General features: G+C 37.1%; 1 pseudogene; it reads right to left on the minus strand.

Annotated features, from left to right (window-relative positions):
* Nucleotides 1-22866: 22866 nt before the first annotated feature.
* Nucleotides 22867-24668, minus strand: LOC143645736 (putative protein ARB2BP pseudogene; annotated as a pseudogene).
* Between the last annotated feature and the right edge of the window lie 990 nt (nt 24669-25658).

The raw sequence follows: 25658 nt of genomic DNA on the forward strand, positions 1-25658 counted from the left end.
AGCAACAAACATAAAATCAGAAAAATGCTAAATGGTAGAAAGGCCATCATGCATTTCCTATCAGAAAGACTGTGGATACAAAGCATGTGTGGCATACTTTCCTAGGGAACATATAAACATTTCCCTATTTTATACAAACTTTGATTTCAGTAGTGATGACAGAATTAATCATTGAAAATATAGTGTCATCCTTGCTTTGCAAAAAGCAAGATGATGAATTTAAAATTGTATATATCACTCAATTTTGTTGATTGTTTGGGCAATTAAATGGAAATACAATCAGGGAATTTGAGTGATATTTAGAATTTTTAATATATTGTAATACTTTTTGCAAGGCTAGGATGATACCACCCCTCTATGTAGATATTTATTGGTATATGCATATGTGTATATGTGTAAGTATATGTGTTTGTACAAGTATATATGTGTGTGTGTGTGTGTATGTAAACGTATATTTCACCCATGCTTATGTAATCATATTCTTGATTACTGATATTTGGACAATTAATTCTAGGAAATATTTACAGGGTTAATTTTGTATATTGTCCTTCTTTATAAGTCTTAGAATGACCAAATTGAAAGCAGCCAAATATAATCTAAGATCCCTAAGGAAGAAAAAATTGAAACACCAAAAAGCTTTATATTACTATAAATTTTTCCCAATTGGCTCAAAATGCTTTATGGCTAATTATTTCTAAAATTAGGGTAACAAAGGTTTTGTCTTTCAAAAATCCACACTGGGTCCAAGGCTTTTATCCATGCCAATGCTATTACAATCTAATATTAATGTGTTCATGTAGAGATGTATATCTAACCCCTGGAGTCAGCTCAATTAAGTCTTAGTGTGAGTTGATTCCTGTTTATCATCATGTTCTCCCCTACTGCTATGATTGCTTCTGGCCCAGTTATATTTTGAATAGATAATTTTATTACTTTTATAATTCAATAAACACATATGAAAATAATTGAATGACAATTTTCCATTGAAAGTTATACTTATAAAATATTTTAACCCTAGCACAAAAGCTCTAAATCTAGTCTGGTTATCAATCATCTTTGTTTTCTTTTTTAAATAAATTATGCTTTCATCATTTCACAAATGTGTTTCTATTTATTACTGTAGCTAAAACAGACAACTTCTATTCTAGAATTGATGTATTTCACCGTGAATTATAGTAAACTTATACACAAACATTACATATTTTAAAATATTCTCACTCCTAAACATTGAAATGTTTCTTTACTAAGATGTGTCTTTTTTATGTCAATAGTTAAATGTTATAAAAATATGATTATATCTTTAAAAAAATCTCATCCCAGATCTTAAACACTAACATTATCTTTGCTTTACCAGACATGCAACATATAAAATCTAGACTTAGAAAAAGAATTTGTTTTGCCTTATCTGATTTCCTCTTATCATGAAAAAACACAATTTTGTAAGAATTTAATTTTTACTCCAAATAAAAATATTTTCATATATCCTTAATTTATTGAAATTTTTGAAAAAATAAGATAATTATATGTCAAATACTGGAGTGTAAAAACACCAAATCTTACATATGCTTCTTTTACAAAACCACAAATGAATATAAATTCTTTGGATTATGAGGGCTTCTCTGTAAAGATTATAAGAGTAATTATTGAAAACAATATTTCAGGTGATTTGGCTCTGATGAATCGCCTGTACTTTGTGACTAACAGACTTATACACAATATACACAGCAAAATAGAAATGTCCACAGTATATTTTCTACTGTTTTAGTTTGCAAATGGATTACATTCTTATTGAAATATCACTATATTGTAACATTTTAGTTTAACTTTAAAACTCTGGTGGCAAGATATAATAGGCCTGTATTTATATATTTTTTAACTAATTCAAAATACCTGAACAAAATTGTACAGAGATATTATGCTAATGTGCTTTTGATATATACCTAGGACTGATGCCAAACTAAATAAGACTAATTTATCACAGTGCTTATGTGACATTTTCGAAGGCAGGCATACATGATACATTGTCCCTTTTCAACCACAAAAATTAATTGTAAACATGACTACAATGTTGTAAAAGTTTTACGCAGAGGACTGAACATGCAAATGTGTCATTCACTCACCAAATGATGAACAGATATTGCAAACACCACACCAAATATGGCTCAGTAAATGACAGAACTGAAGCCTTTCATTCAGTATATGAAGATTTCAGACCCATTGAATGTAATATTAATTCAAAGGTATGCAATAATTTGCTTTTAGAACAATGAGGCCAATTTAATAAAATATTTATATAAATCTTATGAGAGATCATACATTTTCTAGGAATGTTTGCCTCCTTTTTATGGATACAGTGGCATTAACACCTGAATTTGCCCCATGAGAACTCGAAGATCAAATGCCTTTTCCTTTTTAAAATTACTTTATAAAAAACTAAAAAGAAAATAAAAAATTACTTTGTGCTTTTTATAAACATAATTTTGAAAATGTTAAGCTAAAGTATCAAAAGAAATTTTGTGGATTGAGCTGCTACACAGCACATTGTGGGAACAAAGGTTCATGCACAACAAGACTTCAGCCAATGATTACTTTATTACTTATACAAGGGATCCATGAGAGCAGAGAAAGAGCTCCCATCATGGCTGGTACCCTGAGGAGGTGAACTGCTCAGGTTGGTATTGGATGGCAGTTCTGTGTGCCCCACTGTGTGTCAGAGAGGGAGAATTTGTTGTCCAAGTATTGGGTTTTTGTATACCCCAGTGGGAAGGGCCCCTGCCAATAAGCAAAAAGGATTAATCAAGCAACTCCTGTGCCCTGACAAGCAACTGGGGCTGGGTGAGATATAGCATCTCTCCTGGGCTGCTTATGGTCTCTTGTGAAATGAATGCATACTGAACACCTTCATGAAAACGAGAAAGAGAGGAAAGGAAGAGGGTAGGTGAGAGCTGGAAGATGACCACTGAGTGTGCCAGTGACTTACTGAACATGTTTCGAAAAATGGTTTGTGTCAGCCATTTTTTTCATTTCTATGATAAAGTACATACGGAAACATAATGATAAATGAAAAGATGATAGCCATTAAATAAACAAATCCACCAAACACAGAATGAGCATTTCTCATTAAATTTAGCCAAAGAGAGCCCAGACAAACACAGGAACAGTTTTACTCACAGAGCTGAGGCAGTATCACTCACTGTATCACTGTAAAGTATGTTCTTCACATTTTGCAAATGACAGGCTGGAACCCTGTAAGAAGGGTTCCTCTGTCTCTCATTCTTCATTTTCAGTAAGTGCCCAGTTAACATTGTAGGCTAGAAAAAAGGAATGAGAGAATTGGGAAGTTATCATGATCCATTTGTGGTATTCATAATTGCAAAACAGGAAGCCTGAAATTGAAAGTGGAATGTGTAAATGTCAAAAATAAAAGGTTAAGTAAAAAGTAAAAAAAATCAATTGACAAAAGAAATGAAGAATCATATAAGAACTTTGAGAAGGAAGATCAAGGTAGCGTAGAAGTGGTGAAAAGGGGAAATAGTAATTTACACCAGAGGCCATTATTAAATGAGCAATTGATAGCAGGTCTAGAAAATGAAAAGGTTTTTGAAGTGAATTTGAACTTCTAGTCTCAACTGTGATATGTAAAGAGTTTGGGCATCACTCTCACTGTCACAACACGAAAAACCTACATAGACTGAAAATGAATGACTTTTTGTGGTCCCGTTAGATTGAGTTCTGAGCAAATTACAAACCCTAAATCTGTCTCTCTAGATAAGCAGCTGAGATCTGCTTACATGGAGTAGGACTCATTGGAGACACCAATGAATAGGAGTTTTTAAATGGTAATAGCTTGAGGCTGAGTGTGAATTAGTGTAAAACTGAGAAAGATTTGAGCACGTGAGACTGGAGCTTTAGAGGAACTCCCATATTTTCATAGGCTTTATCTCTAGGAAAAACACAAGATTCTCATGGTAAAGATCCAAGAAAGAGTCCTTCTTAGTTGTAGTAGAGAGAAAATCAATCTTTATTAAATTACACACAGAACCATTCCTATTAAGTAGGTGTCACTTCAGGGGGTAATACTTTTCCATAAACTTTTCAAAGTGCCATCATGGAAATGCATTCCTTTCACTTTAGTCTCTTCTAGCCTTCTTTCTCATTTAAATGGGGATGAGGGTGGGGAATTAAACTATACAAAAAGACACTTGCACTTGTCAAAGTAAAAGACAAGAGATACAGGCCCATGAAAAGAAATTTAATTGGAAAATTAAAAGAAAAAAAGCATTGGACCTCCTCCACACTTTACTGTGGCACCCGTAGGACTCTGATAGAAGAATGGATTATGAGGTGGGGGGGAGGACATGGTGGCTCTTCAGGCAGAGTTCTCTTCTGCTATGCTGGAAACCTGGGTTTGATTCCCGGTGCCTGCCCATGCAAAAAAAAAAAAAAAAAGAGGATTATGGCTGAAAGGGCTTCAAGGTGTATACTTTTTCTGGAGATTAGTACTTAGCGAAAATAAGAAGATGGACAAAAGAAAGAATACCAGAAGAATTTGAAGCCTATAACATCTATAGCTACTGCAAATAATAAACAAAGCCCAAGCCCAATTCCTAGAGACATTAACATAAATCTTTAACTAAAGGCATATATACTTCAATTCCTAATGCCCAATAAAACATTTCTAGATTTCAACAAAAAAACACATGATACTCTAAAAGACAAGACAAACTCAAAGTCTGACAATACAAAGCAAGAATCAGAAAAAGATCAAGTATAACAGATTCTGGAGTTATCAGGCAGGGAATTGAAAATAACTGTGATTAACAATATGAGAAGGGATCTAATGGAAAGGGTAGGCAACATGCAAAAACTCATGGGTTACGTAAGCAATGAGATGGAAACACTAAGACACACCAAAAAGAAAACGTTAAAAATCAGAAACACTACCAAAAATTAAGAATGGGCTTATCAGCAGATTATGCATGGTTGAGGAAAAGGAGAGTGAGCTTGAAGATATGTCAATAGAAACGCCAAAACAGAACTACAAAGAGGGAAAAGCATGAAAAAATAGAAGAGACCAAGACTGTGCAACAGTTTCCAATGGTGTAATAAATGTTAATTAGAATTAGAAGAAAAAAGAAATGGAAAGAAGAAAAATTTAAAATCATAATAGCAGAGGATTTTCAAAACTAATGGTAGAAATAAAACCACAGATCCAGGAAGCTCAGAGAATACAAAACAGAATACCAAAAATATTTGCCTTGGTGTATTATATTTAAACTTTTGAAAACCAAAAACAAAGAGAAAATCTTGGAAGAAGTCATAGAAAAACCCTGCACCTTGTAGAGGAACAGGAAGAAAAATTATGGACAACCTCTTGTAAGAAACTACGCAAACAAGAGAAGAGTGTGCTAGGGTAGTTACACACACAAGCTCAATAGCCATCTCCCTGCTCTAGCCTCTTCCCCTCCTTTTCTATCTATGCACAAATATTTTAGTCTGTTTACATTCCACAGCCCGGGGGAAATATTAGGTGTAATGGGAGTGCCAACTTTACCTTGAACCTAGACACTGGGAACAAGCAGCTGAGAAGCTTATCTGTGGAGGAACTTTCAACGTGAGGGCCCTCTCCCAGTCACTTGTGTAAATGCTCAGTACTCCAATAGCAGAGATTTGTCTCTCCTTACTGGCACAAACTGGAACATGCAGAACTGCCATCCAATAACTGACCTGAGCAATGGCCTCCCTGGGAAACTGGCCACAATGGGACTACTTCCCCTACTGTTTTTGACCCTTTGTGCTATGTAAGTAACAAAGTGGTCTTTTGCTGAAATTTTCGTCGTGCCTGAGCCTGTATACCCATGATGGACCATTTGGCAACTTGCTCCACAGTGTGAAATGAACTCTTTAAGGTGTTGGGAAATAAACTCAGCAACCTAAAATTCTATGTCCAGCTAAACTTATTATTCAAAAATGAAGGACATTTGTGATAAGAAAATGTGAGTGAATTCATAGCGCATAGCTCTGCCCAGAAAAAAAGTTAAAGGATTTTTCTCTCAGTCAGAAGGAAAATGATACACATTAGAAAACTTTAATCTACATAAAGACAGGAAAAGTGTTAAGAAGGAATAAATACATGTAAATGAAATATTTTATTTTGCTTATCATTAAATGATATAAAAGTAACTGCATGAACTGATGCAATAGTTGGGTGATTATAAAATATGGATAAGTGAAATGAATGACAAGGGACCAGCAGACATCACCATGTGTCTTCCCATGTAACAGAAGAACTGCCTATCCAGTGGCCTTTCTTCAGAGTCAGATATCTTCCTTTTGGTTACTTTTTTTTGACATTCTTGTGGTCTTAACCCTGTGAATTTGCAACCCAATTAATCGCCTTTTTAAAAATCAGTGCATTACAAGCACATTGCATACCAGCAGCTGTCAAAAACTGAAACAGATTATGGTACCAGAAGTGGGGTGCTCTGATTTGCAAATATCAAAAATGGATAAGGGGAAGGGATGCAAGGGTAAGTCAGTGGTAGAATTCTTGCCTGCCATGCAGAAGACCTGGCTTTGATTCCTGGCCCATGCACTTCCCCCTAAAAACAAATGAACAAACAAAAAATAATTCAACAAATGGTGCTGCAATGATGGGATACTCATATGGAAAAAGAATGAAATGTGACCCCCAACATACAGCATACAAAAAAAAAAATGGATAAGGAGAAGATTCTGGAAGGATTATGAGGTGCTTGATTGCTTTGAAGAGACTCTTGGTAGAACTATGGACTCCATAGATATTTCCAATTAGGCTTTCCACAGAAATGATGACTGTGTCATTTCAAACTGGAAGGAAGGTGACCCTTGTTTTAAAGTGGCAGAGAATTTAGTATAATTGATTTCTGATGTTGGACAGAAGGGAGAATTTGAAAGTGATGAGCTGGGATATCTAGCTGAAGAAATTTCCAAACTAAATGAAAAAAAAAAAAAATGGAGCCTGGCTTCTCCTTGCAGCTTATAGTAAAATTCTAGAGGAAGGGGATAAGTACATGAGTACCAAGAAATTGATAGTTTGGAAAATTTTGACTGTATAGAAAGTAAGACCCCAGAGAATAGCACCCCACATAAAATTTGACCAAACATGTAATGAATCAGCTATGTCAGGACAAGCCAGGAGTGGAAATGAAGTTATCCAGGAATGATTTGTGGAAAGCCCTATTGTCTGATAGTTGGGATCTCTGTATGCTGCGTAGAAAACCAACAAGTTTGTTTGAGGATCTGTATAAAAGGAACCACTGCCTGTCTGGGCAGAAAAGGGACAGTTTAAAGGAAAAATGACTTTAAAAGCATAGCCATGGAAGCCAAGAAATTGCAATAAGACAGCTCAGGCCAGGAGAACAGACTTACCCATACACATGGAAAGGGTTTGGCACAGAATTTACAGGTAGTAACCTGGCTGCCCCATTGTTCAGGAAGAGTTGTGTTTCTCTAGGCTTCAGATTGGAGAAAGGACATTCTCCAGTGACTGAAGAGAGCCTGGCCACCAGCCTGTTGTTCCGAAGGGGTTGAGCATATGCCCTGGAGATGACAGAGCATCCAGGTGCCACTCAGATGTTTGAGAAAGGTGAGGCCAAGCAGGTCACTGTGTAAGAGCTTAGAGAGGGTAGGACTACCTCTCTCTCAAGCCCTGAGGATAAAATATCATTCTAGAATTGAGTCTCAGAACTTAACATCTAATGAATTATGTCTTGCAGGTTTTTGGAACTGTTTTGGATCATTGACTCCAGTTTTCTTTCCAATTTCTCCCTATAGCAATGGGTACATTTATACTATGACTGTCCCTTCTTTGTATATTGGAAGCAGATAATTTGTTCTAAGTTTCATATGGACACAGTCAGAGGATAATTTAACCCTAGGGTAGACCATGCTTGTAACCAACTTTGATGAAAATTTGTTCTTATTTATTGTTACTGAAATTTTTAAAGACATTTGTGATATTGTTATAGAATAAATGTTCTTTTACATTTTTTTTACTTTTTTTTTTTGCGTACAGAAAGAACATGCCTTTTTTGGGTCCATAGAGCAAAGTGTACTGGTTTGAATCAGTTGCGTACCCCAGAAAAGCCTATGTTCTCTTAATCCATCACTGGGAGGCAGACCTCTAGTTGCGTGGGGTGTTTCACTTGGGTTGTTTCCATGGAGATGTGACACACCTGTGCTGGTTTGAAACTGCTATGTACCTCAGAAAAGCTGTGCTCTTTTAATTCAATCTTGTGGGGGCAGTCTTATTGTTTGGACATTTTACTTAGATTCTTGCCATGGAGATGTAACCCTGCCCATTCAACATGGATCTTAATCTACTTACTGGAGCCCTCAATGAAGAGAATAAAAATAAGAAAACATAAAGACATCAGAGCCAACACAGAGAACAGAACAATGAAAGATGCTAAGCTAAGAGATGAAATCCAAGAGTTCAATTCTTAGCTATGTCTTTCCTCTCACATCTTACCATAAGCTGCAAGAAGCCAGACTCCATCTTCCACACATAGCTTGGAAATTTCCTCAGCTAGATATCTCAATGAGTTCCTCTCAAATTCTCCCTTCTGTCCAAACACAGTACTCAATATTTCCAAATTCTCTGCCATTTGAAAACAAGGGTCATGGGTGGTGCAATGGTGGCACAGTGTCAGAATTCTTGCCTGCCATGCCAGAGACCCAGGTTTTATTCCCAGAGCCTGTCCGTGCCAAACAAACAAACAAACAAACAAACAAAAACAAGGGTCACCTTTCTTCCAGTTTGCAATGACAAACTCATCATTTCTGTCAAAGCCTCATGAGAAGTATCTTTAGAGTCCATATGTCTACCAAAACTCTCTTCAAAGTAAACTAGGCCATCTCTATAGCATCTCATAATTCTTCTAGAACCTTACTCTTATACATTTATAAAACCATTCCAGCAGTTTTGGTATTTGCAAATCATAGCATCCCACTTTTCTGTTCCAAAATATATTTCAGTTTGCTAAAGTTGCCAGAATGCAATATACCAGAAATAGATTGACTTTTACAAAGGGGATTTATTAGGTAACATTTATAGTTCTAAGGCCATGAAAATGTCCAAATTAAGGCATCAACAAGAAATAACTTCACTCAAAAAAGCCTATCACATCTAGGTTTCTCTGTCACATAGGAAGCCACATGGTGATGTTTGATGGTCTTTCTCTCCTGGCTTCTGGTTTCTAAAGGCCTCTCAGCTTCTGGAATCTTCTGGGATGCTTCCCTTCTGAGTCTCCAAACATTTGTTTATGGGTTTCATCTATCTGCTTTCTGTGTTGGCTCTGAGCTTTCTCTGTGTTTTATGCCTTTTATTCTCTTCACACAAAGCTCCAGTAAAAGGATTAAGAAACACCTTGGGATAGGTGTTTCCCCATGGAAACAACCTAATCAAAAGGTCCTGTGCAAGGATGAGTCTTCCCCACAAGACTGGATTAGAAGAACATGACTTTTCTGGGGTATATAACAGCTTCAAACCAGCACACCACCAAATTCAAGGTAGGTCTTAACCCTCTTTACTGGTGTCCTGTGTAAGAGGTTATAAAGACAGTAAAATCCAAGAGATTCCAGAGGCATCTAGAGAGAGAAAAGACATGCCAAGAAGCATGTTGGAGAGACCTGATATACAGAGCACAAAGGTGAAATCAAGTGAAGGACAGAGAGGGAGAGATGCCCTGGAAACACTGAAAGGAGACATGAAGGACGCAGAGAACTCAGTGAGGCATCCCTGGAGAAGCAAACAAGCTCAAAGAGAAGCCACAGAATATGGAGGCTTAGGGCAATGGAGCCTAGGAACAAGGGACTAGCGGACATCGCCATGTGCCTTTCCATGTGTGATGATTAGGTTCTGATGTCAACTTGGCCAAATGATTATATTCAATTGTCTGATCAGGCAAGCACTGGCCTGACCATTGCTGCAAGGATATTTAGTGGCTTGTTGCTTAAATTATTAGTCAGTTTATTGCATCCATGACTGATTATATCTTAGAACAACTAAGGTGTGCTTCCCACAACCAGATAATCCAATCAATTGAAGGTGTTTTCACTTGGGCTACCATCACACCCTTTAAAGAAGAAGAGATAATTTTTCACTGCTTCTTCAACTAGGAAGTCTCCCCTGTGGAGTTCATCCAGACCCTTCATTGGAGGCCAGCTTTCCAGCCTACCCTATGGATTTTGGACTCATCCATTTCCGTGGTTGTCTTTATAAATCTCATATTTAGAGACCTTTATAAATCTCCTATTTACAGATCTCTCCTTTTGAGAAATAGCATTTTGCCTGCTATTGGGCCTTAGTAAAGACTGAAATCTTGACCATGGACCACCAAGTTACCATGAGACCAAAGTTTCTATCATGAGCTGGGTGTTGCCTGACCCACGAAGCCATACTGTTGGGCATGCACAACAGCACTCCATCATGAAATGAAAACTGTATATTAGAGAGAGGGCTCAGTTTCTCTAGAGCACCCTGACTAACTCAGCTTGGTACCAGGAGTGGTTTTTGAGAAACAGAATCTTAAAAATAGGTTTTTACAATTGGTTTTCTATTCTGACTAGACTCAGAGGCACTAATGACTCTTTCCAATAATCAAGATGGCACTGACAGTCCATGGAGTGAGTTTGTAAAAGAGATACTCAAAATATCACCATCAGATTCTGCTAATTTTATGCTTTTATGAAGCAAGTCTCTGGGTGGGAGTGTTTCTGACACCTTTACAGAGTTTTTTGGAATTAAGAGGTACAGTGATGTTGGCTTCTTGTGGTTAGATAACCTTGAGAAATTAATTCATGAAGCTAGCTCCATTATCTCTGAGGAGCTCTGAAGTTGCCCTTCTCTGTTGGTCAGATATTACCATGAAAACTGTTGTTACTGAGCTGTAATTCTTCAACACAATGGGGATGATTGGATCCCGAGTTGGCAGAAGCCATGTTGCAACAGTTAATCACCATAGACAAGGTGGGTGTGGCCACCATAATGGACAGCAGACTCAAAACAGCCATCAGAATAATCTGACTCATAGAGATTTGTGGCATACTAGAAGTAAAATAGATGGGCAGTTTACTAAATTTTATTTTGAGCTGTACAAGCAGAATTCTGAGTCAAGTGAACAGAAATCTAACTTGAATCACAAAAACAGAATAAAAGTCCCTTAATCAATTCCCACACTTGACAGTTTATAGACCCACAGCCCATAGAATGATGGGAGGACTGGGTATCCTTGGGAAAGAGCCCTTTTACACTACACAAAATTGACACTGTTGACCTTCCTCCCTTCCCCAAGGAGACCTAAGGCCTTTTACCATGGTGACTGTGTACTGGGGAAAAGAAAACGATTACCTATTTTGGGAATTATTAGACCCTGGCTCAGAAATGACACTAATTCCAGGAGACCCAAAAATATCACTCTGGCCCACCAGTCAGAGTCAGGGCTTATGGAGGCAAGGTGATCGATGGACTTTTAGCTCATGTCTCACAGAAATTCTGTGGTCATTTCTCCAGTTCCAAAATGTGTAATTGGAATCAACATGCTCAGCAATTGGCAGAACCCCCACATTGGTTCTCTGACTCATGGAGTGAGGGCTATTATTGTAGGAAAGGCCAAGTAAAAGTCACTAAAATGGCCCTTTCCTAACAAAATACTGAATTAGAAGAAATGCTGTATTCCTGGAAGGATTTCAGTGATTAGTGCCACTCTTAAGGATTGAAGGATGCAGGGGTGGTGATTCCCATCACACCCCCATTCAATTCTGCTTTTGCATAAAGCAGGTGGGACTTGAAAGATGATAGTGGATTATCAAAAACTTAACCTGGTAGTCCTGGGACCAAGGGATGGAGATGGGAGTGGCCCACTCACTACCTCCCTTAGTGATCCACTTAGATAAAAAATTGTGTGTCCTGTCCCTGAAACCATAAGCTCTGCTGGTCTACAGGACTTAGTTCCTCTTGATTCCACTGAACTGGCATTAAGGTTGCCACCGGGCCACTTTGGACCTCTCATGCCACTGAATCAGAAGGTACAAATGGGGATTGCTGTTCTGCCTGGGGTGAATGATCCTGATTATCAAGGGGAACTAGGATTGCAACTGCACAGTGAAGATAAAGAAGAGTTTTCCTGGAATACAGGAGATCCCCTAGGGCATCTGTCATTACTACCATGCCCTATGATTGAAGTCAATGGAAAACTGAACAACCCTATCCAGGCAGGACTACCAATGGCCTGCAAACTTCAGGAATGAATGTCTGGGACACCCCGCCTTGCAAAACACCACTACCAGCTGAAGTGCTTGCCGAAGGTAAAGGGAACATGGAATGAGTAGTAGAAGAAGGTAGTGATAAATATGAACTATGATCACATGACCAGTTACAGAAATGAGGACTGTGAGGGTATGATATTTCCTCCTTGTTTTGTTATGAATATGTTTGCATTTGTCATAAGCATATATCTTGCTTTCCTCTTATATGCCATAAGTTGTACTGTTCATATTATAGTATTTAATTCACAGGATAAGATCCTGTGCATTAGAACTTGTGGATTTTAAAACTGTATTTCATGATAGTTTAGATCAGCACCTAAATAACGGTGGGCCACAGAGGCTCAGTGGGCAGAGTTCTCGCCTACCATGCTAGAGAACAGGGTTTGATTCCTGGTGCCTGCCCATGCAAAAAAAAAAAAAGGAAATTAAATCAGTACCTAAATGAAAGATCTATTCCTCATTTGCATTATGACAAGATTTAGTCATTAAATAAATAAATATCAAAATATTCAATTTCATAAATTGAAAGAAAATTAATGTATCTTTCTTAAATATTTGTAATTAAAAGATATTTTTTAAAATGAGTCTAGCATTTTTAGATGTATTAGATATACTCTAATAGATGTAGCATTTATTAGATATATTAGACATGTTCATTCCTTATTTATTCCTATTTTATATACACCTATGCATCTCCAATTACTCTCACTTGTACACCAGTTACCTGGTAGGAAGTGCACATCTGATTTATTTTAAATAAAATTTATTTAAATATATTTATTTTCAAAGCATAATTTGAAAGACACACGTGTAAATTTCTTTCCTTTATTTGAAATTCTCACTTTTTTGCATTACCATAAAGGCTATTTAAGTTTTGAAAAGATCTGACATTACTTAAATAGTTCATATTACTTAATAAAGTCTTACAAAATTCCCAGAGAAAAAATATATATTTGGGGGTGTACCATGGTGGCTCAGTGGCAGAGTTCTCACCTGCCATGCCAAAGACCCAGGTTTGATACCCCCCTGGTGCCTGCCCATGTGAAAAAAAAAATACAGAAAAACACACACACACACACATATATATATGCATGTATTGTGCTGGTTTGAAATGATGTGTGTACCTTAGAAAAGCCATGTTTTGATCTTAATCCCATTTTGTAAAGGCAACCTTTCTTCTAATCCCTATTCAGTATTGTATGTTTGAAACTGTATTTAGATCATCTCTCTGGAGATGTGATTTGATCAAGAGCGGTTGTTAAACCGCTTAGGTAGATTAGGTAGAGGCATGTCCCCACCTATTTGGGTGGGTCTTGATTAGTTTCTGGAGTCCTATAAAAGAGGAAACATTTTGGAGAATGGGAGATTCAGAGAGAGCAGAGAAGAATGACATAGCCACAAGAAGCAGGGAGCCCACGAGACAGCAACCTTTGGAGATGAAGAAGAAAAATGTCTCCTGGGGAGCTTCATGGAACAGGAAGCCAGGAGAGAAAGCTAGAAGATGACGCTGTGTTCACCACATGCCTTTCCAGATGAGAGAGAAATCCTGAATGCGTTCACCTTGTACCTTCCCACTTGAGAGAGAGATGCTGAACTTCATCGGCCTTCTTGAACCAAGGTATCTTTCCCTGGATGCCTTAGGTCGGACATTTCTATAGACTTGTTTTAACTGGGACATTTTCTCGGCCTTAGCACTGTAAACTAGCAACTTCTTAAATTACCCTTTTTAAAAGCCATTCCATTTCTGGTATATTGCATTCCAGCAGCTAGCAAAATAGAAATATATATATATATAAAGAGTTATATATATAATTATATATATAAATAACTATATATATGTATAGTTTTATATATATATAGTTAAAATTTTATTAGAGTATGGTCCTCATTATTCAGCAATTATATGAGTGACCCTGCTACTTTTTTTTCTCTGTCATTCTTACTCCCCAGACCTATTCCACAAAGAAGACATTTCTCATTTTGCTTTGTTTTCTGTTGATATGGAATTATTAGAAAATTTCTATATATTAAATGACAGTTCCTCTATTTTTATATCAGACCTAACTTTTTCCCTCATTCACTCTTCTCATCTGTTTTCTATCATTCATTATCTCAGTTTTTTAGGAAAAAAAATCTATTCAGTTATTTTTAATTAAATTCTAAAATACTTTAATATTAAATTCTAAAATGTTCAATATTCTGTTAGCTCATACTTATTTTATAACATATGTTTTGTTATTCTTCATTTACATAACAGACTCTCTACTTTGAAATTAATCAGCCTACCCTTTGTATTCTTCCTTTCTATTTCTCATTTTTTTTTCCTTCTGAAGTATGATTTATATCTCTTTTTTCTACTTATGGAGGCAGTAAACTAACAGTAACAGAGAGAAGAAAAATCTTCAATTAATCTTTTCCTTTTTTTCTATTCTAGTCAGGCTCATATTTGTGTCACCAAAAGTGACTAAGAAAGCTGTAGGTAGTTTTAAAAGGAGAGAATCTTCACAGGATGATTAAAAAAGGCCTGCATATTAAGAAATCTGGAAAAAATAGAGTTTGCCTGAAAAAAACTATTCTGTCATTTAACTCATTCAGACAAACAGATGTGCAATTTATTTTCAAAGGAAGCAAATAAATGTCAAGCGTTGTTTCTGCCAAAATAGTTAATTTAATATCCAACAATAAAGCTTTATATAAATATACCTGATAAATGTTCCCCATTGTTCATCATAGTTTTTATTCTCTTACTCCATTTATAACAGAATCTTGTTTACAGGGATTTATGTATGCTGTACGTTTTGTGATCATGTGTAAGTATAAACCTAGCCAGCTCTCTTGATACCAACAATATTAGAACTGAGAATTTTAGGCTCTTTAATACCTAGTGACAGTCACAAAAAGGAAACCTAAATCATAAGGGGAGCATAGTAGTTTTTACCTCCTTATGCCAAATGTATATATCATTTAGAATAACAATTAATTATTGATAAGCATTGTTTTCATAAAATTGTGTACATTCACACTTATACTTAGGGATCTTAAAGGCATTTATTCATTAACTGTAATATTATTTCCATAAAGACTTCGAAGGAAATTTGTTTCTTTCTGATGGAAATGGGACTGTTTTAAAGTGATATTAACTATACCTTCCCTACCTTCCTATAAAGTAGGTCTAAACACTTCTCAGACCATTTTATTTATCTAAAATCAATGCTTATGCCCCTCATAAATTAGGTGACAATATAATTTATCATGAATTCAAGCTTTTAAAAGTAATTTAAAACATGCAATTAAAATTTTTCACAGATACTGTTTTTGCCTTAATTTACAATAATTTCTCAACAAATACTTTGTAAGACAAAACCCATGAAACACATTGCATCTACTTATGATTATTTTGAATATTTCATCAATATTAAATATGGCAAAATTGTAGATATTCTCAATTTCAATCCATTCTGATATGACCTATAAATTTAGCCTTTTAAAATACAATGTACAAATATTCTGCACAATTGGTTTTGATTATTTGAGTTACTTTTTTTCCTATCTTGCTTTTGTAGGGATAAATTAAAAATATACATATTCTTGATTTAAAGTTTGGCTTTCAAAACAATTAAAATAAAATTGAATTCTCCTGTTCAGGGACTCTCTCAGTGTTGTTTACCTGTAAATATTTTGAGCTCTCCCCAATTTTTGTAAGACAGTTTTGCTGGATATAGAAATCTTGGTTGGCAGTTTTTCTCTTTCAGTATTTTAAATATACCATACCACTACCTTTGGACCCTTATGGTTTTTACTGTGAAACTGCACTTAGTCTTATTGAGCTTCCTTTGTATGTGATAAATAACTTTTCTCTTATTTCCTTCAGAATTCTCTCTTTGTTTTGCTGACATTTGACAATCTGATTATTAAGTATCTTGGAGTGTATCTATTTGGATCTATTCTGTTTGGGGAACACTGTGCTTTTTGGACCTGTAATTTTATGTCTTTCATAAGAGTTGGGAAATTTTAAGTGATTGTTTCCCCCGTTATTCATTCTGCCCCTTTTCCCATCTCTTCTCTTTCTGGGACACTCACAACATGTATATTTGTGTGCTTCATGTTGTCATTTAGTTCTCTGAGACCCTACTCCAATTTTTCCATTCTTTTCCCTATCTATTCTTTTGGGGTAGAATTACAGATAGCTTTTCTTTTAGTTTGCTAATCCTTTCTTTTGCCTCTTCAATGCCGCTGTTGTATGACCCCGTTTTGTTTGTCCTCTCTTATATTGTGCTTTTCATTTCCATAAGATCTTCCATTTGTTTTTTTCAAGCTTCCATGTTCTTTTGTACGGACACACAGTGTCTTTCTTATATCCTTCATCTTTTTTTGTCACATTTTCTTTAAACTGGTTGATTTGATTTAGAACATTTTTGTGAAAATCTTTAATTAGCTGTTTCAACACCTGTGCCTCAGTTTAGACTGTAGTCTGTTCCTTTGGTTGGGCCATTATCTTTGTGCTTCCTGGTTTGAATGATGATTTTTGTTACTGGCATCTAGGTATCTAATTGTTTTGATTAGTTTATCTTTGAGGTCATTTTCTCTCTTTTGCCTAGGGTTTTCTTTTTGCTTGACTTTATTCTGTATCTGTTCATCTCTCTTGCCAACCCATTGCCAAATAGGCTCTGCCCTGAGTCTTTAAAAAAAAACAGATGCCCATGGCAACCTGCCTCAGGGATAGGGTAGGCACTGGGTACCATAACACTTTTATCTTCTGTTTATGAAGTACAAGGTCTTCTGGATCACAGTGGTGCTGTTTTCACCTTCCCATAAAACCTGGGTTTGTTTTAGGGAACTGCTTTAACAGTTGGGTTGTCTGCATTTCTCAGCCAAAACAGGGGTGAGTTCCCATGTGGCCTGTCTAGACCACCAGTGATTCTGAAATGGACTGTGGAAAGCCTCTGAAACACCCTTCCATGCCCTTGCACTTTCCAGTCTTCCCAGCAGAAGGCACTGTTCAGTAACTTAATTATCCTTAGAAGTTGTTTGCCTTAGAGCCCAGATTGCACCTGCCCAGGCAGGATTGGAACTTCAGGGTTCCTGTGCCTTCCCTTTGCTGGCCAAACACTTGCTCAACTGGGACTGTGTCCTCCACTTTATTTGTAACAGAGCACTCCTTCAGCTGCCCCAGTTTTCAGTCATCTCCCAGCAAGGATCAGTCTACCTGCTACTGTTTCCTTCTGGGGTGTGGGAAGGCTTTCTGGCCCAGGGCTGGAAACAGAGTCTCTGTCCATGTTTTCTTAGACTCTTGTCCCTCACTGACCTGGGTCTTGAAATGTCTTTCCTTATCCTCCAGGTTTCCAAATGGATGGGGTATTCCTCAGTGCTATGAGAGAATTTATATTCTATGCCCAATGGGAAGGATCCTGGCTCCTATTTCTCTGTCTGTCCCATACTGTGACCCAGTGAAGGAGAAGGGAGAGGACTGGCTCATCTGGGATAATAGTTTCTTACCTAATATTTTTCTCTTTCTTCAATTCAGCATTTGTAGGGTCCTTCTCCAGTCTCTATCTTCTTCCAGAGTTCTGAACCATTCAGAAATGTCCTTTTTTTTTCATTGAATCTTTGGAGAGAGATTTTTCAGTAACTGTTTACATTGCCATGTTGATAACATCACCCCACCTTATCTGATTTTAATTGAACATTTATTATTAATCTCCTATCTTAGCATGTCAATTATACTTATTAAACAATTTAGTGCATGCCTTAGAGTTTCTGATATTCATTTATAACTATTCTAAAACTACCTTCATATACTACTATACTGCTTCACATAGAGTTGAGGTATCTTATGAGAATAATTACAATATTAAGTCTTGTCTCTTATAAAATTGCTCTCATTCATTTAACTTATTTATATGCAACAATCACCCAATAAATTGTTACTGTTAATCATCTCTGTGTGTGTGTGTGTGTGTGTGTGTGTGTGTGTGTGTGTGTGAATGTTCTCATTCTTTGGTAGTTATTGAGATCCGGCTTCATCCTATTGTAATCAGAGAAAGTGCTGTGAATAATTTCAGTGTTTTTAAATTTATGAAGGCCTATTTTGTGCCTCAGCATATGATCTATCCTGGAGAATGTTCCATGAGCACTAGAGAACAATGTACATCCTTGTGTTTTGAGGTGCCATGACCTATATATGTCTGTTAGGTCTAATTCATTTATCAAGTTATTTAATTTCTCTATTTCCTTGTTGATCTTCTGTTTGGTTATTCTATCTATAGAGGAGAGTAGTGTATTGAAGTCTTCTACTATTATTGTTGAAACATCTATCACTCCTTTCAGTTTTGCTAATGTCTGTCTCATGTACTTCAGAGCTCCTTGATTGGGAGCATAAACATTTATGATTGTTGTATCTTCTTGGTGAATTGACCCTTTTAGCAGATAGTATCCTTCTTTGTCTCTTATGATATCTTTACATTTAAAGTCTATTTTGCTTGATATTAGTATAGCTACTCTGCTTTCTTTTAGTTGCCACTTTGGTGGAAAATCTTTTTCCATCCTTTCACTTTCAATCTATTTGTATCATTGTGTCTAAGGTGATTCTCTTGTAAACATCATACAGCTGGATTACATTTCTTAATCCATTCTGCTTATCTATATCTTTTAATTGGTAAGTTTAGTCCATTAACATTCAAAATTATTACTGAAAAGATGTTTCTTGAATCCACCATCTGATTTTAAAATTTTATTTGTTACATCTATATATTCTTTTCCCTCTTTCTCTTTTTATTCTTTAAATTACCCTTACTGGTACTCCTCAATTCTTTGCTCTCCTCCAAACCTCCCTCCTTTGTCTCTTTTGTCAGCTAGCAGAACTCCTTTTAGTATTTCTTGTAGGGCCTGTCTCTTGTTGACAAATTCTTTCTGAACTTGTCTGTGAAAACTTTAATCTCTCCCTCAATTTTGAAGGACAATTTGGCTGGGGACAAATTCTTGGCTGGAAGACTTTGTCCTTCAGGATCTTAAATATATCATACCACTGCCTTCTCACCTCCATGATGCTAATTGGGTGGTCTGAACTCAGTCTCGTGTAGTTTCCTTTGCATGTAGTAGATTGTTTTTCTCTTGCTGCTTTCAGAATTTTCTGCTTCTCATCAACATTTGACAGACTGATTAGTATGTATCTTGGGGAGGACCTGTTTAGCTTTATTCTATTTGGAGTTCACTGGGCTTCTCTGACTTTTATATTTATGTGCTTTATAAGGGTTGGGAAGTTTTCCCCCACTATATCCTCAACTACTCTTCCCAACCCTTTGCTCCTCTCCTCTCCTTCTGGAACACCAGTGATTCTTGTATTTCTGTGCTTTGTTTTGTCTATCATTTCCCTGAGATCCAATTAAAATTTTTCTCTTTTTTTCCGTTTGTTGTATTGAGTCTTCAAAGTCAGTTATCCTGTCCTCTATATCACTTATTCTTTCTTCTGTCTTTTCAAATCTGGTCAACAGAGTCTTTAATCTCTGTGATGTCCCCTATTTTTCTATTTATTCTTCCAAATTCCTCTTTATGCTCTTCTACTATCTTCTTGATCTCTTTTATGTCATTTCTCATGCCACTTATTTTATTAAATAGAGTTATATGAACATCTCTGATTAGTTGTTCCAATGTCTGTGTCTCCTTTGGTGTTTCAATTTGGTCATTAGGCCAGGCTATATCTGTCTGCATTGTGATATGCTTAGTGTTTTTCTGTTGTTTTCATGGGAGTCAACTTCTTTCAGTAGTCCAAGGCCTTGTGTTTGCAGGATGGATGTGCAGCAGGGAGCAAGGTACAGGGTGGGGCACAACAGTAAGGTAATTTGTTTTAGGGCAGGTATAGGCACAGATTGGAGATGTTACACTGATGCTGTGAACTTGGGTGCCCAGTGCCCAGGGAGGATGTAGGTCTATGGGTGCACCAGTCTGGGGGCTGTAACCCTGGTGTACATTGGTCTAGGGTGCAGGGCCATTTGTGTTCATGCATAGAGCTGTAGCAGCAGGTTGGTGTTATGCCTTCAATTTTGGGGGGTAGATGTGACCTGGCTCTGCAGGTCAGCACTTTTTCAGAGCTGGGAGGTGTGACTGAGGGCCAGGCACATGCGCAGTTGCAAGACTGCTGTAAACTGAGTTCCCAGAGTTGAATGTCATGATTAGGGCATGTCATGGTCAGGTTCATGTGTCAACTTGGCCAAGTTGTGGTACCTGTTAGTCTAGTTGGGCAAGTGCTGGCCTGTCTGTTTCAATGAGGACATTTCATAGAATTAGATCATGATCACGTCAGCGGCATCCACAGCTGATTCCATTTGTAATCAGCTAAAGGGGAGTGTCTCCTGCAATGAGTGATGATTAATCTAATCACATGAAGACTTTTAAGGGGTATTCAGAAGAGACAGACTCTATTCCTGCTTTGGCTGGTGAGCCTCTCCTGTGGAGTTTGTCCAGACCCTCCATCGGAGTCATCGTCTTCACAGCCTGCCCTGCGGATTTTGGACTCTGCATTCCCACAGTCACTTGAGACACTTTTATACATTTTATATTTGCAAGTGTTCCCTGTTAATTCTGTTTCTCTAGAGAACCCTAACTAATACAGGGCAGGTGCGCATTTGGGCACATAAGAGTGCCATAAGCTGATGTGCCAAAGTGGGGGTGGGTCAGCAGGGTGATGCTGGACAACACTAGGGCAGGGCTAGGAGGAAAAGTGGGTTGGGGTGGGTATGTGTGCTGGGGCTGGGGAGGTAGGGGTGCTTGGAGCTCAGGTAATAGAAGTGCGTGTTGGGGTTCAGGTGCGTGGGGTATGGGTGAGTCAGCAGTCTGTGCTGGTGAGAGTAGTGCATACAAGGAACATGGCCTGGCTTACTTCCTAGTCCCCAACTCCATCCGTGCACTCCTGCACCTCCGCACCTGGCTCCAGCTTTCTGCCTCTCACTTCCTCGGCTTCTGCATCCAGGGCTGTCCTATGTGGTACAGAAGGCTCTCCCCGATCAGTGGAACTCTTGAATCACCATTTCAGTTGCCTTCCCATCCCTTCTCTAATTTTTTCATGGAGCAGGGCTGAACTTGAGCTACTCTATTCAGCCACCTTCCTGGAAGTTCAACCTGAAATGGCTTCTTAATTCAAAGAAGGCCTATGGGTCTGGAACACCTCTGTTAGTTGGGAAGTCATGTGGATAGTATCTGCGGGTCCCTTGTTCCTGTGCTCAATTGCTTTCAGCCTCTGTTCCTGGGCAGGTTCCTCCTCCTTGTTTCTCCAAGGCTGGCTTCCATCTCTTGGCTTTCCTTGGTGCTCTTCAGATTCTGGCTTGTTTACCATCTCATGGCCATGTCTGCTGGCCTCCAAGCATCTCCAAGATCCCTATTTCTGTTTCCAAGTGTCAGCCTCTGTGTCCCACTGTTAATCATTTTAACAGTGATTATTTTAGATCAATTAAGGACGTGGAAAATATTTTATTTTAACTTTCTTTTCCAATGTTTTCTGTATTTGTTAAAGGTTGTTTCACGTTTCTGATTTTATTATTTTTTTCTCCCTGAAGAGTCTATGTCAACATTTCTTGAAGGGCAGATCTGCTGATGATGAATTCCTAGTTTTATTATCTGTGATAATCTCCTTTAGTTTTGAAGGATGACTTCACTGGATGCAGAATTCTGTGTTGCTGTTTTTTTCTATCAACACTCTAAAGATTTCACTCTAAATCTCTTCTTGCTTGCAAGTTTTCTGACAAGAAGTCTATCCTAATTCTTATCTCTGTAGCTCTATAAATAAAGTGCTATTTTTCCTCTAGCTTAAAGATTTTTTTCTAAGTCTTTGGTTTTCTGCTGTTTCAATATAATATGCCCAGATGTAGACTTTTTGTATTTATCCAGCTTGGTGTTGGTGGCATTAATTTTTGAACATTAAGTTTCATTATTAAATCAATAGTTTTTTCTGCTGTTTCCCTCTTCATCTTCTGCCATTCCAATTTTTCAAAGGTTAGATATTTTAAAATTGTCCCACAATTCCTAGATGTTCTCTTCTGTTGTTTTTTCTTCTTATTTCTCTCTTTGTATTTCAGTTTTTAAATTTCTATTGATGTATCTCCAAGTTCACTAATTCATTTCTCAGCTATATCCAATCAGATGATGGAACCATCAAAGGAATTCTCCATTTCTGTAATAGTGGTTTTGGGGGTCGATTCTACTTATGCTGTTTAACTTTTCTTTGTTTGCTTTTAATTTTAATATGGCATTAACATTACAGAAATCAAACATTGACTTGATATTTAATTCCTGTCAACCACACTTTTGATGTCATTCTAGTATACTATATGAAAGTAGCTTTTCAAAAGAAAAATTATCAAACTTGACTAATTCTTTAAAATATTAATTATGGGACTGACTTGGTTCATCAATAGGCTACAAAACAGAACCTATTCATTTTTTAAAAAGTAACAAATCAAACTTCAAGTGAGAATATATTACTGTGTATGAGCATTCTTTTCCTTCTAGTATCTACCAGAGAAAAACTATAGAGGAACAAAGAAATTTAGGTGACAAAAAAGTAGCTTAAGCTCTTTGCTTTCTTTTTGCAGAGCTTCTAGATACTATTGACATTTGAGAGAAATTCTTGGTTGTTGTAGCTTTCAAAACTTTTTAAAAGTATTTAGAAATTGACTGACGGCTAGAGGAAGGGGCTAAACTGTGTTTTTCTGTACCATCAGAGATCATAGAAAACTCCTTGTTCAAAACAGGAGTTGCAGGCTTATCTAAAGGCTTGGGATTTGTCACCCATTCATGGTAATGGTGCCTAATGCATGCTAGTAACTGTACATCACTTCCCAGTTGGCATCCTGTATGATGTCCAGAGTCAATAAGTGCAACTGCATATACTTTGCTCATCACTTGCCACTTTCTATGAATAAGCAGGTCCATAAAAATCAAGTCTCCACAATCATGTGCAATGAAGGCACTATCCTTGCCTTCAGTCCTCAAAATGAAGCAATCCCAAATGTAAGCCATGTGTTCATCAGGGGGTGTTGCTGTTTCTTTTTGGAATGCAGTGGGCAGGCTGCTGAAGAGGTAAAAAGCTCTCAGCCTGAACTATTTTTAAGGAAGAGGATTCATTGTTTTGTGTTAAAAGGCTTTCCCACTATTTCTGTTATAATGTTTTTGATATCCTGCATTTACTTTTGGTTTTGTCTTGGAGTTCCCATATCTTTATTTACAGTACCCATCTATTTTTTCCACATTTTCCTTTAGAGACATTAATATATTAATCATAATTATTTGAATTCCCCTTTTGAGTATTACAAAGTCTTTGCCAAGTCTGAGTCTGGTTGACTGTGCTTTTTTATTGCCTTTTAGCATGATTTGTTAAGTTTTTATTGAAACCTGGACTGTTTTATCAGGATAGGAACAGATATTAATCAGCCTTCCATGTTAACTAGCTAAAGGTTTGTCTGTTTTAATGTGTTCTCTAGCTATAGATGGTAGAGGCTTCAATTCCTCTAGTTTCTTTGTCTTCCCTTTTGACTTTGGGCTTCCTTAAGAACTCCTCCTTAGAATATGTACTTTACCTTGTAGATTATTTTAGTTTGTCTGAGCTACTGTCAAAAATATCACAAACTTGTGTTGGCTTAGACAATGGGAACTTATTGACTCATCATTCTGAGGTCATAAGAAGTCCCAAATCAGTAAGACTTCCTTTCTCCCTGAAGACTATAACATTCTGGTGTTAGCTGCAATCTTTGGGATATCTCGAATTTCCTCACATATTGATGTCCTCTCCTTTCTCTTTAGGGTACTTCTGACATCCTGCCTCTGTGACTTTTGTGTCTTCTTCGTAAGGCCTCCAGTAACCTGGATAAGATCCACCTGCTTCATTGGGCATTATTAAAAATAATATCTACAATGGTTTCACACACACACACACACACACACACACACACGCAGGAATGTGAATTAAGATTAGGAGCAAGTCTAAACTAGGATACATAATTCAATACACTATGGAAATCTTTCAGCTGTAGTTCATTGTTTTTATACTGTGAGCCTGTTTTCATAAGGTTTGGGGGAAAGGAACCATTCACATTTGTCTGATTAAATCTCAGTTATTTTGAAAGACTTTTTCTCTGGGCTGTGACTTTCATAAGTTTTACTTTGTTTTTTCATATTAAGTGAGACAGAACAGCTAGTGGGGGGCTGGAGTCTAGTACCTACCCTTTTTGCAGTTTGGGTGAAGTTCTGGTGTAGACATTTCCTCTTTAATGTGGCACTTTGTAATGCAGAATGCTCTAGGCTTACTTCAGAATGCTTACTTTTCCCTTCCTGCACTCAAAGTCATGAAGGGACTTTTCTGAACTCTTCATTGTGAGAACCTAGTAGGGTTACTGGAGGTTAACTCCACAAAAACAGAGTCCTTATAAGATATGGCTCCAAAGATTTTCACACTCTTATGCTATGCTGGTTTGAAGCTATTGTGTACTCATGAAAAGCCATGTCCTTTAATCCTCATTCAAAATTGCTTGGTGGGATCTTTTTATTGTTTCTATGGAGGTGTGACCCACCCAACTTTGGGTGGTAACTTTTCATTAGATGTTTTCCATGAAGATGTGTCTGTACCCATTCCAGGTGTGATTGCTTACTAGAGCCTTTTAAAAGGGAACCATTTTGTAAAAAGCAGCAGAACCAACAGAGCCCAGACAGCCATAGACCTTTGGAGAGGCTGAAGTAAAATTCCCCCAGGGAAGCCTTATGAAATGAAAAGAGAAAGTTAGCGGATGTCATCACGTGACCTCCTAGCTGAGAAACCTCAAACTTCATTGGCCGTTTCTTTGGCGTTAAGGTATGTTTTTCTGGATGCCTTAATTTGGACATTTTCATGACCTTAGAATTGTAAACTTGCAACTTAACAAATTCCCTATTTAAATCTGTTCTCTTTCTGGTATATTGCTTCCTGGTAGCTTACAAACTTAAACGTATGCTTACCCATACTTACCTTCCAACAATTTGCCAAAATTATAATTTCAGTGTTCTTCTCAGTTTATGGCTCCAGCATCCTCTAGTCAGTGTATCAGATTCTAACTCTGACTTTCGGTATTCATCTTTTATCCAGATTTCAATTTGGCAGTTTTCCCTGTGATCTCAGTTCTCTGGTGGGTTAAGGAAATGTTGATTTTCAGTTTGATTAGAGTTTTTTCTTGTTGTGAGGTCAGTAGTGATAACTGCAAAGTTTTTTACATGTCAGAGTTGAAAATACAGCTTTTATTGTAACTGCAAGAACATTGTAGAATTTCTGAACGCAATTAAGAAACTGTCACCATTCAGCCAATTCATAAAGTATTTCCATCTCAAAGCTG

The sequence above is a fragment of the Tamandua tetradactyla genome, chromosome 9, assembly GCF_023851605.1.
Source record: "Tamandua tetradactyla isolate mTamTet1 chromosome 9, mTamTet1.pri, whole genome shotgun sequence".
In the NCBI taxonomy this organism is placed as follows: Eukaryota; Metazoa; Chordata; class Mammalia; order Pilosa; family Myrmecophagidae; genus Tamandua; species Tamandua tetradactyla.